Below are 9,433 nucleotides of genomic sequence, written 5' to 3'. Positions count from 1 at the left end.
GGTAGATCTAGGGACTTGTTCGAGAAGTGCTTGCCTGAGGAAGCCAGAATATGGATACACACCAGGAGAGGAGAACTTTGACGCAGTTTGAGACGCAAAGTACACGCTGTGAAAATGACCTCAGTTGGCCCCTGAGGATAAAGGCTTGAATTTGCTATGCCTGTGGCCCCCGTTAGGTCTAGTGTAATGTCTTAGCAACAGAGGGTGCTCAATAAATGACAGTCAAATGGATCAAGTAAAAATCAACAGAGGACTTCCAGTTTAAGCTCTTACATGTAAAGAGCTTGGAAGTCATCACTCCTGTCTTCACAATGAGAAAAAAGCTGAACAAATTAAAAATCAACAACTTTTTTTGGAACCATGAGAGAAGTGAAATTGCAGGGCAAATCGCCCATCCCAAAATCTGGAGAGACTGGTGAATACGGAAAATCACAGCTGAGATCAGTTTACCTGAAGCAGAAGCCACTAGAGCCAGTAACTGGGAACATTTTGATGGTAATTTTGAAGAATTGATGGAGGCAGAGTGTGGACTACTTGAGGTTTAAAAACCCTAGGGGCCCAGCCTTGGGGTGGCAGTAGGGGTATGCAGGCTTTCCTGGTTTTTACCTCAAGGATCTCCAGCAGGTCCTCACAGTGCAGAATTAAGGAAAAATCTCTAGTAGTGGAGGGTAAACAACAGGGGAATATGACAGGGGAAAAGTAACAGAGGGGAACTATGCTCAGGGCGTCTTCATAACAAAAGCCTGTGCTCTAAGAGAAAGCACTTTACCAGAGCCCTATCTGATCTAGGAGAAGAGAAATTAGCCAGCTCTAACCCCCTCTGGGCTTCTCGTCTCACATAAGGAAAGGGAAAGGGCTAGGAATGCTTCTGAAGGTCACAGTCCGGAAATTCAGGCCCACTTTCTTAAAAGAGGGGATTTAATCTTAAGATTATACAATGCTTCCCCATTCCGACTCTCTATCCTCATGTCAGCAGGGCTCTAGTATAACAACAATGCAATGCAGCAGAGAGAGCTGCACAGCTCAGATTCCATTTAAAAAGGAGTTCTTGGGGAGATGTAAAGACAACAGGAAAGAAGATAAAGGAAAGTGAAGCCTCTGGCACCCACAGCTACAAAAGGCATTAAACACAGCCCAGCTCCTAGCCTGTTACTAGAAAACTTCACTCTAAAAGTCAATTATGTCAGTTTCTTTACCCAGCACATCATGTCTAGCTTTCAACAAAAAACTAAAAGATATACTAAAAGGAAATTTAAAAAAAACACAGGCTAAAGAGACAAAACAAGCATAAGAATAAGACTTGGTTATAACATAGATTTTGAGATTATCAGATAGGGAATTTAAAATAACTATGATTAATAAGTTAAAGAATCCAAAGGAAATTTAGCCAACATACCAGAACAGATGAATAATGCAAACAAAGGATGGGACATCTAAAAAGAATCAAAAGGAAATCTGAGAAATCAAAAATCTTGTCACAGAAATGCAGAATGCATTTGATGGGCTCATCATTAGACTGAACACAGTTGAGGGAAAAAAAATCAATGAGACTGAAGAAATGTCTATAGAAACTTCCCAAAACAAAAATACAAAGAGAAAGAAGGATGAAAAAATATGAAAGAGAATACCCAAAAACTGTAGGACAATTACAAAAGGTATAATATATGTGAAATGAAACTGGTGAAAGAAGAAAAAGAAAAGGGAAAAGAAGGTATATTTGACACAGTAATAGCTGAGAAATTACCAAAATTAATGACAAGCACCAAATCACAGATCCAGGAAGCTCAGAGAATACTAAACACGTTAAAGAGCTAAAAATGTATACCTAGGCATATTGCACTGCAGAAAACCAAAGATATGGAGAAAATTTTGAAGGAAAAAAAACTTACCTATAGAAGAAGAAAGATAAAAATTATCTTATCTTCAGAAACCATCCAAGAAAGAAGACAGTAGAGTGAAATATTTCAAGTATTGGGGAAAAAAAAAAAAAAAAAAAAAAAACACCAACCTACAATCCTGTATCCAGTGAAATATCCTTCAAAAGTCAAGGAGAAATAAGACTTTCTCAGACAAACAAAAAACTGAGGGAATTTGTTGTGAGTAGACTTGCCTGTGCAAGACTTGCCTTGCCTTCCAAGTGAAGGAAAACTATATAGGTCGGAAACTCAGATCAACGTTTTAAAAAGGAAGAGCACCAGAGAAGGAACAAATGAAGAAGAAAGTAATATTCTTCATTTTTCTTATTCTTAACTGATCTAATAGATGACAATTTGTTCAGAGTACTAATAGTAACAATGTACTGAGTGATTATAATGTATGGATAAGTAAAGTAAACGGCAGCAATGTTATAAGGGAATGAAGGGAAGAATTTTGAATACTCTGTTATAACTGCACTACCTAGGAAGCAGTATACTATTATTGGAAAGTAGAATTGATCAGTTGTAAATGTACATAGCAAACTCTAGGGTAACTACTAGAGAACAGCTTTTAAGATGTGTGATTTATATGCCAAGAAAATAGAAAATTTTATAGCATTATATCCATATATTAGAAAAGAAGATCTAAAACCAATCATCTAAGCTCCCACATTAGGAAACTTAAAAAAGAAAAGCAATATAAACCTAAAACAAGCATAAAGGACAAAATAATAAAAATTAGAACAGAAATCATGAAATTGAAAACAAATTAATAGAGAAAACAACAAAACCAAAATCTGGTTCTTTGAAAATGTCAGTAGGACTGATAAACTTCTAGCTTGGCTAACCAAGAGCAAAAAAGAGAAGGCACAGATTACTAACATCAGAAATGAAAGAGGGATCAATACTACTGATCCCAAGGACATTAAAATATACTTTTAAATATGTATGAACAACTCTATGCTCACAAATTTGATAACTTGGTAGAAATGGACCAATTCTTTGAAAGACACAAACTATTAATACCAAAACTCACACATAAAGAATAGAATATCTGAATAGGCCTATATTTATTAAAGAAATTTAATCAACAATTAATAACCTTCCAAAAAAAGAATGCACCATGCCCAAATGTCACCAATAAATTTTACCATTTTTAAAGAAATAACAATTCCCTACAAGTTCTTTAAAAAATAAAAGCAGAAGGAACCTTCCTAACTTATTCTATGAGGCCAGCATTACCCTAACACCAAAACCAGATAAAGACATTGCAATAAAGAAAAACTTAGACCAATCAATATCTCTCATGAACATAGATACAAACCTCCCAACAAAATACTAGAAAATCAAATAAAACAATATATTAAAAGAATGATACAATATGACTGAATGAAATTTAATCTAGGTATGCAAGCTTGGCTTAACATTTTAAAACCAATCAATGTAATTATAACACTAACAACCTAAAGAAGAAAAATCTTATGATCATATCAACAGATGCAGAAGAAGCATCTGAAAAAATTCAATACCCATTCATGATAAAACTGTCAGCAAGATAGAAATAGTGGGAAATGTTCTCAACTTGATAAAGAACAGCTACAAAAAAAAAAACCCTACAGCTAACATTTTATGTAATAATGAAAAACTAGATGCTTTCCCCCTAAGATCATAAATAAAGCAAGGATGTCTCCTCTCACTGCTCATATTCAAAATCACACTGGAAGTCACAATTTGTGAAATAATAAATAAGGAGATAAACATTACACAGATTATCAAGGAAGAAATAAAGCTGTCTTTTGTTTGCAGATGACATGATTGTCTACATAGAAAATCCCAAACACTCAACAAGAGCAACAACAACAACAACAAGCCATCCTGGAACTAATAGGTGATTATAACAAAGTTTCAGGAAACAAGGTTAATATATAAAAGACAAATCTTTCCTATATACCGTCAATGAACAATTGGAATAAGAAATTAAAGCACAGGCCGGGCGCGGTGGCTCACGCTTGTAATCCTAGCACTTTGGGAGGCCGAGGCGGGTGGATCACGAGGTCAGGAGATCGAGACCACAGTGAAACCCCGTCTCTACTAAAAATACAAAAAATTAGCTGGGCGCGGTGGCGGGCGCCTGTAGTCCCAGCTACTCGGAGAGGCTGAGGCAGGAGAATGGCGTGAACCCGGGAAGCGGAGCCTGCAGTGAGCCGAGATCGCGCCACTGCACTCCAGCCTGGGTGAGAGAGCGAGACTCCGCCTCAAAAAAAAAAAAAAAAAAAAAAAAAAAAAAAGAGAGGCTGAGGCAGGAGAATGGCGTGAACCCGGGAAGCGGAGCCTGGAGTGAGCCGAGACCGCGCCACTGCACTCCGGCGTGGGTGAGCGACCCCCCCCCAAAAAAAAAAAAAAAAAAAAAAAAAAAAAAAGAAATTAAAGCACAATACCATTTCCATTAGCACACACACACACACAAGGAAATACCTAGGTATAAATCTAACAATATATATACAGGATATGTGAGGAAAACTATAATACTCTGATGAAATAAATTTTAAAAGATGGAAATAAATGACAATTAATCATTTATAAATATACAAATTTGCACATATACAAATCTGCGAAATATTTATCTGTAAATTTGGTATTTAAATATTAGAGATATTCTATGCTCATAAACAGGAGGAGTCAATATTGTTAAAACATAATTTTCAACTTAATTTATAGATTCAACGTATTCCCAATCAAAATCCCAGCAACATATTGTGTTGCTATCAACAAACTGCTCCTAAAGCTTATATGGAAAAGCAGAAGTTTATATGGAAAGGCAAAAGACCCATTTATTATTTTATGAATTAGCCACAGAATACAGAAGAATAAGGTGAGAGGACTGACACTACCCAACTTCAAGCTCCAGTAATCAAAACGTCTTGATACTGGAGAAAGTATAGACAAATAGAACAGAACAGAATAAGAGTCCAGAAATAGACCCACACAAATATAGTTAACTAATCCTTGACAAAGGAACAAAGGCAGTTCAATCAGTGAAGAATAGTCTTTTCAACAAATGATGTTGGAAAAATTGGACATCCATAAGTAAAAGAAAGAAGGAAGAAGGAAGAAGGAAGGAAGGAAGGAAGGAAGGAAGGAAGGAAGGAAGGAAGGAGACGGAGGGAGAAGAAGGAGGGAGGAGGAAGGAAGGAAGGAAGGAAGGAAGGAAGGAAGGAAGGAAGGAAGGAAGGAAGGAAGGAAGGAAGGAGGAAGGAAGGAAGGAAGGAAGGAAGGAAGGAAGGAAGGAAGGAAGGGGAAGGGAAGGGAAGGGAAGGAGGGAGGGAGGAAGGGAGGGACGGACGAGCAAAGACCTGAATCAATGCCCAACCAAAAAAAAACCATACAGAAGCACATGAAAAGATGCTCAGTATCATGTGTCATTAAGGAAGTTGCAAATTAAAACAACAGTGAGATACTACACACCTATTAGAAAGGCTAAAATACAAAAAATACTGACAGTACCAAATGCTGGTAAGAATACAGAAAAACAGAAATTCTTGTTTCTTGCTAATGGGAATGCAAAAATTGTACAACCACTTTGGAAGACCGTTTGGCAGTTTCTTTCAAAGCTAAACACAACCTTATCATATGTTCCAGCAATCATGCTCCTAGGTTTTTGCCCACTTGGTTTTAAAATTTATGTCCACACAAAAACTTACACACAAATGTTTATAGCAGTTTTTGCAATAAGTAAAATCACAATCACCAAAAACGATGTCCTTCAATAGGTGAATGAATTAAAAAGTAGTGGTGGTCGGGTGCGGTGGCTCACTCATCCCAGCACTTTGGGAGGCCGAGTCAGGAGGATCACTTGAGGTTGGGAATTCAAGGCTGGCCTGGCCAACATGGAGAAACCCAGTCTCTACTAAAAATACAAAAATTATCCGGGTGTGGTGGTGCATGCCTGTAATCCCAGCAACTTGGGAGGCTGAGGCAGGAGAATCGCTTGAACCCAGGAGGTGGTGGTTGCGGTGACACAAGATCGCGCCATTGCACCCCAGCCTGGGCAACAAGAGCGAGACTCCATCTCAAAATAATAATAATAATTTAAAAAGTAGTGGTATAGCCATACATGGGATGATTTTCTTTTCATAAAAAGAAATGAGCTATGAAGCTATAAAAACGTATGAAGAAACCTTAAATGCATATTGCTAAGTGAAAGAAGCCAGTCTTAAAAGGTTACATAATGTATTATTCCATCTAGATGGCATTCTGGAAAGGCAAAACTATGGAGATAGTAAAAAAAAAAAAAAAAAAAAAAAAAAAGTCAGTGGTTGCCAGAGGTTGGGAGACAGGAGGGGAAGAGAGATGAGTCGGTGAAGCACAGGGGATTTTTAGGGCAATAAATCTCTTCTCTATGATACTGTAATGATGGATATATGACATTATACATTTGTCAAAACCAACAGAACTGTACAACACAAAGATAAACTTCAATGTAAACTATGAACTTTAGTTACTAATACTGTATCAGTATTTTTTCATTAACTGCAGCAAATGTTCCATACTAATATACAGTGTTAATAACAGGGAAACAGTAGAACATCTGGGGAGAGGAGGTTCTATACTATGAGCTCAATTTTTCTGTAAATCTAAAACTGTTCTAAAAAATAAAATCGAATAATCCTTTAAAAATCAACCCAGGGCAAATTGCCACATGTAAGATTCACAGAGTAAGAGAATGATTTTAAAAAAAGAATGATAAAGATCAAATAGTTTCAGAGCTAGCAGAGGCGTTAGAACTGGTCATCCTCTCACCAAATCTTCACTGGGCAGTTACAGAGTGTCACTGTCTGCGTGAGGCACTGCAAGTATAGTGAAAACTAAAACAGCCCCTATCACAATATAGTATTAAGTGAAAAAGTTCAAATGATTTCATTTTTGATGTGTGTATGTGAGAGAGAGAAAGAGAGAGAGAATAGAAGTAGGGAGAGAACACTGAGAGGATGCTCACCAAGACATAAACAGTAGTTATTTCTGGGTGGGCTTTTATTTCCTATTACTAGTTTCTATCATTTTATAGTGTTTCTATGATAACATGCTTTGCTATTGTCATAAGAAAATTAAATAATAAAATGTGCCTTTATTCTAAAGATGCCACTTCAGAAAATGCTACCAGTGAAGTAAATTTGAAGCCAGGATTATGAAAGTAAACGAATTGGAACAGGTGGATGAGTAGCCAGGATGAGCCATTTCTCACAGGGAAGGTGCACAGCAAGGAGCCCCATGCTCTGCATGAAGTGTGTTTGGCAGCCACAGAGGACAGGCTTAGCGGCTCCATGGTGGATTTCACTCAGTGGCAGCAACACTCGACCGCCAACAACTATGGCAAGGCAGCTTTGCCATCCTGATAGTTTTTGACACTAATTTCTACTGAGTTTCCTCAAAGAATGTTTCTCAGAAAACTAGTTCTCAAAATATTAGTAGGTAGAATTCTATTAAATTAAACAAAATCAGCACAATTATTTGTAGAAGAACATACCGAAGCTTTTATTATTCTATGATACAATGAAAACAGAGAGTACAGTGTTTCCCAAATTTGAGAAAAAGTAATTCTCCCTGCTTTTCCTTTCTTTCCTTCTTCCTTTATGCTTTCTTCCTTTTTCTCTTTCTCTCTCCAGTGAGGACAAGAGAATTTCATGGAAGGGGTGTCATTTGGTACATACTTGGAGAGCTGTTACTCTGCTAGATGTCACACCAGTGGTTTATGGGCTATGATTTGTTGTGTTTGTAAATATAGCTCTCAGTATTCCTACCACCAAGCACAGTAGCTAGTACATAGAAGACTCTCAATAAATACTTGTTAAATAAGTGAATGAACTCTTTTTCCAGCTGGAACCATGGAGGATGTAGAAGAGAAGAAGAAGAAGGTTCCTGCTATGCCAGAAACCCTTAAGAAAAAGGGAAGGAATTTCGCAGAGCTGAAGATCAAGTGCCTTTGAAAGAAGTTTGCCCAAAAGATGCTTCGAAAGGCAACGAGGAAGCTTATCTATGCAAAAGCAAAGCACTATCACAAGGAATATAGGCAGATGTACAGAACTGAAACATGAATGGTGAGGATGGCAAGAAAAGATGGCAACTTATATGTACCTGAAGAACCCAAATTGGCGTTTGTCATCAGGATAAGAGGTGTCAGTGGTGTGAGCCCAAAGGTCCAAAAGGTGTTACAGCTTCTTCACCTTCGTCAAATCTTCAATGGAACCTTTGTGAAACTCAACAAGGCTTCAATTAACATGCTGAGGATTGTAGAGCCATACATTGCATGGGGGTACCCAAATCTTAAGTCAGTAAATGAACTAATCTACAAGGGTGGTTATAGCAAAATCAGTAAGAAGTGAATTGCTTTGACAGATAACACTTCGATTGCTCAATCTCTTGGTAAATAGCGCATCGTCTGCATGGAGGATCTGATTCATGAGAGCTATACTGTTGGAAAATGCTTCAAAGAAGCAAATAACTTCCTGTGGCCCTTCAAATTATCTCCTCCACGAGGCGGAATGAAGAAAATGCCACCCACTTCGTAGAAATGCTGGCAACAGGGAGGACCAGATCAACAGGCTTATTAAAAGAATGAACTAAGGTGTCTACCATGATTATTTTTCTAAGCTGATCAATTAATAAACAGTACCTGCTCTCAAATTGAAAAAATAAATAAATAAATAAATAAAAATAAATAAGTGAATGATTGAATTTCATTAAGAAAAAATGAATTACTACAAAACTCTATACTTTCTTATCTCACCTAGATTTGACTTGCACTTTCCTACAGAGGAAAGAAGTCACCCAGATTCACAATGAGCAGCCCAACTTGGACAGTTTACCAAATCATAGAAGAATTCAAAATCTAGATCTTCTCACCAGGACTCTCTCCAGTGGCTCTCCTGCTTGCAAATGTAATCATCTTCCCAGAGGAGAGTCAGGGACAAACCAGGGAGTGAGTTTGTTGTTCATCTTGCAACACCTCTTTCAATGAATCTAACTTGCTTCACACGAGTCCTTTGGGAATGGCCCCCCAAAAAAACAGTGGCTTGGATTATTTAAGTGAACACATGACAGTCAATACAATAAGGCCTTGCCCTCCCCACTTCCCCATCAAAAGTTTAGCAAGGACATGGTTTTCCCAAGGGAGAAAAGGAGCATAGTCTTGTAACAGCTGTTCCAGAGAATAGACTGTACATGGATTACAACTAACTCAAGTCAAGAAGAAATTATGTACAGTCTTATAAAAGATATATGAGTCTTGAGCTGAGAAAGTGCATGTTCCCTCAAATATTTTCCTGCCCTCAAATGCTTAGCCCCTTCAGTACTTGGTGTCCCTACCTTCTGCCAGCTTCTGACCCTGAGGAGCGATCAAACCTCATTTTTCTAGGAGCTGAAGGAGCTCTTTAGCCCCTCAAAATATAGCAAAGAAGACTCAATGCAGCCAAAATTCAAGCCTAAATTTTGAAATACAAATATTTGAACTGATCATGATG

At 37.6% G+C, this 9,433-nt stretch overlaps 1 pseudogene; it reads left to right on the top strand.

Annotated features, from left to right (window-relative positions):
• Positions 1-3,794: 3,794 nt before the first annotated feature.
• Positions 3,795-8,600, top strand: LOC116483387 (large ribosomal subunit protein uL30-like; annotated as a pseudogene).
• Positions 8,601-9,433: the final 833 nt, after the last annotated feature.

Source organism: Hylobates moloch, unplaced genomic scaffold (assembly GCF_009828535.3).
Source record: "Hylobates moloch isolate HMO894 unplaced genomic scaffold, HMol_V3 SCAFFOLD_15, whole genome shotgun sequence".
NCBI lineage: Eukaryota > Metazoa > Chordata > Mammalia > Primates > Hylobatidae > Hylobates > Hylobates moloch.
The sequence above is the reverse complement of the archived record's forward strand: the minus strand, read 5'-3'. Positions and strand labels throughout refer to the sequence as shown.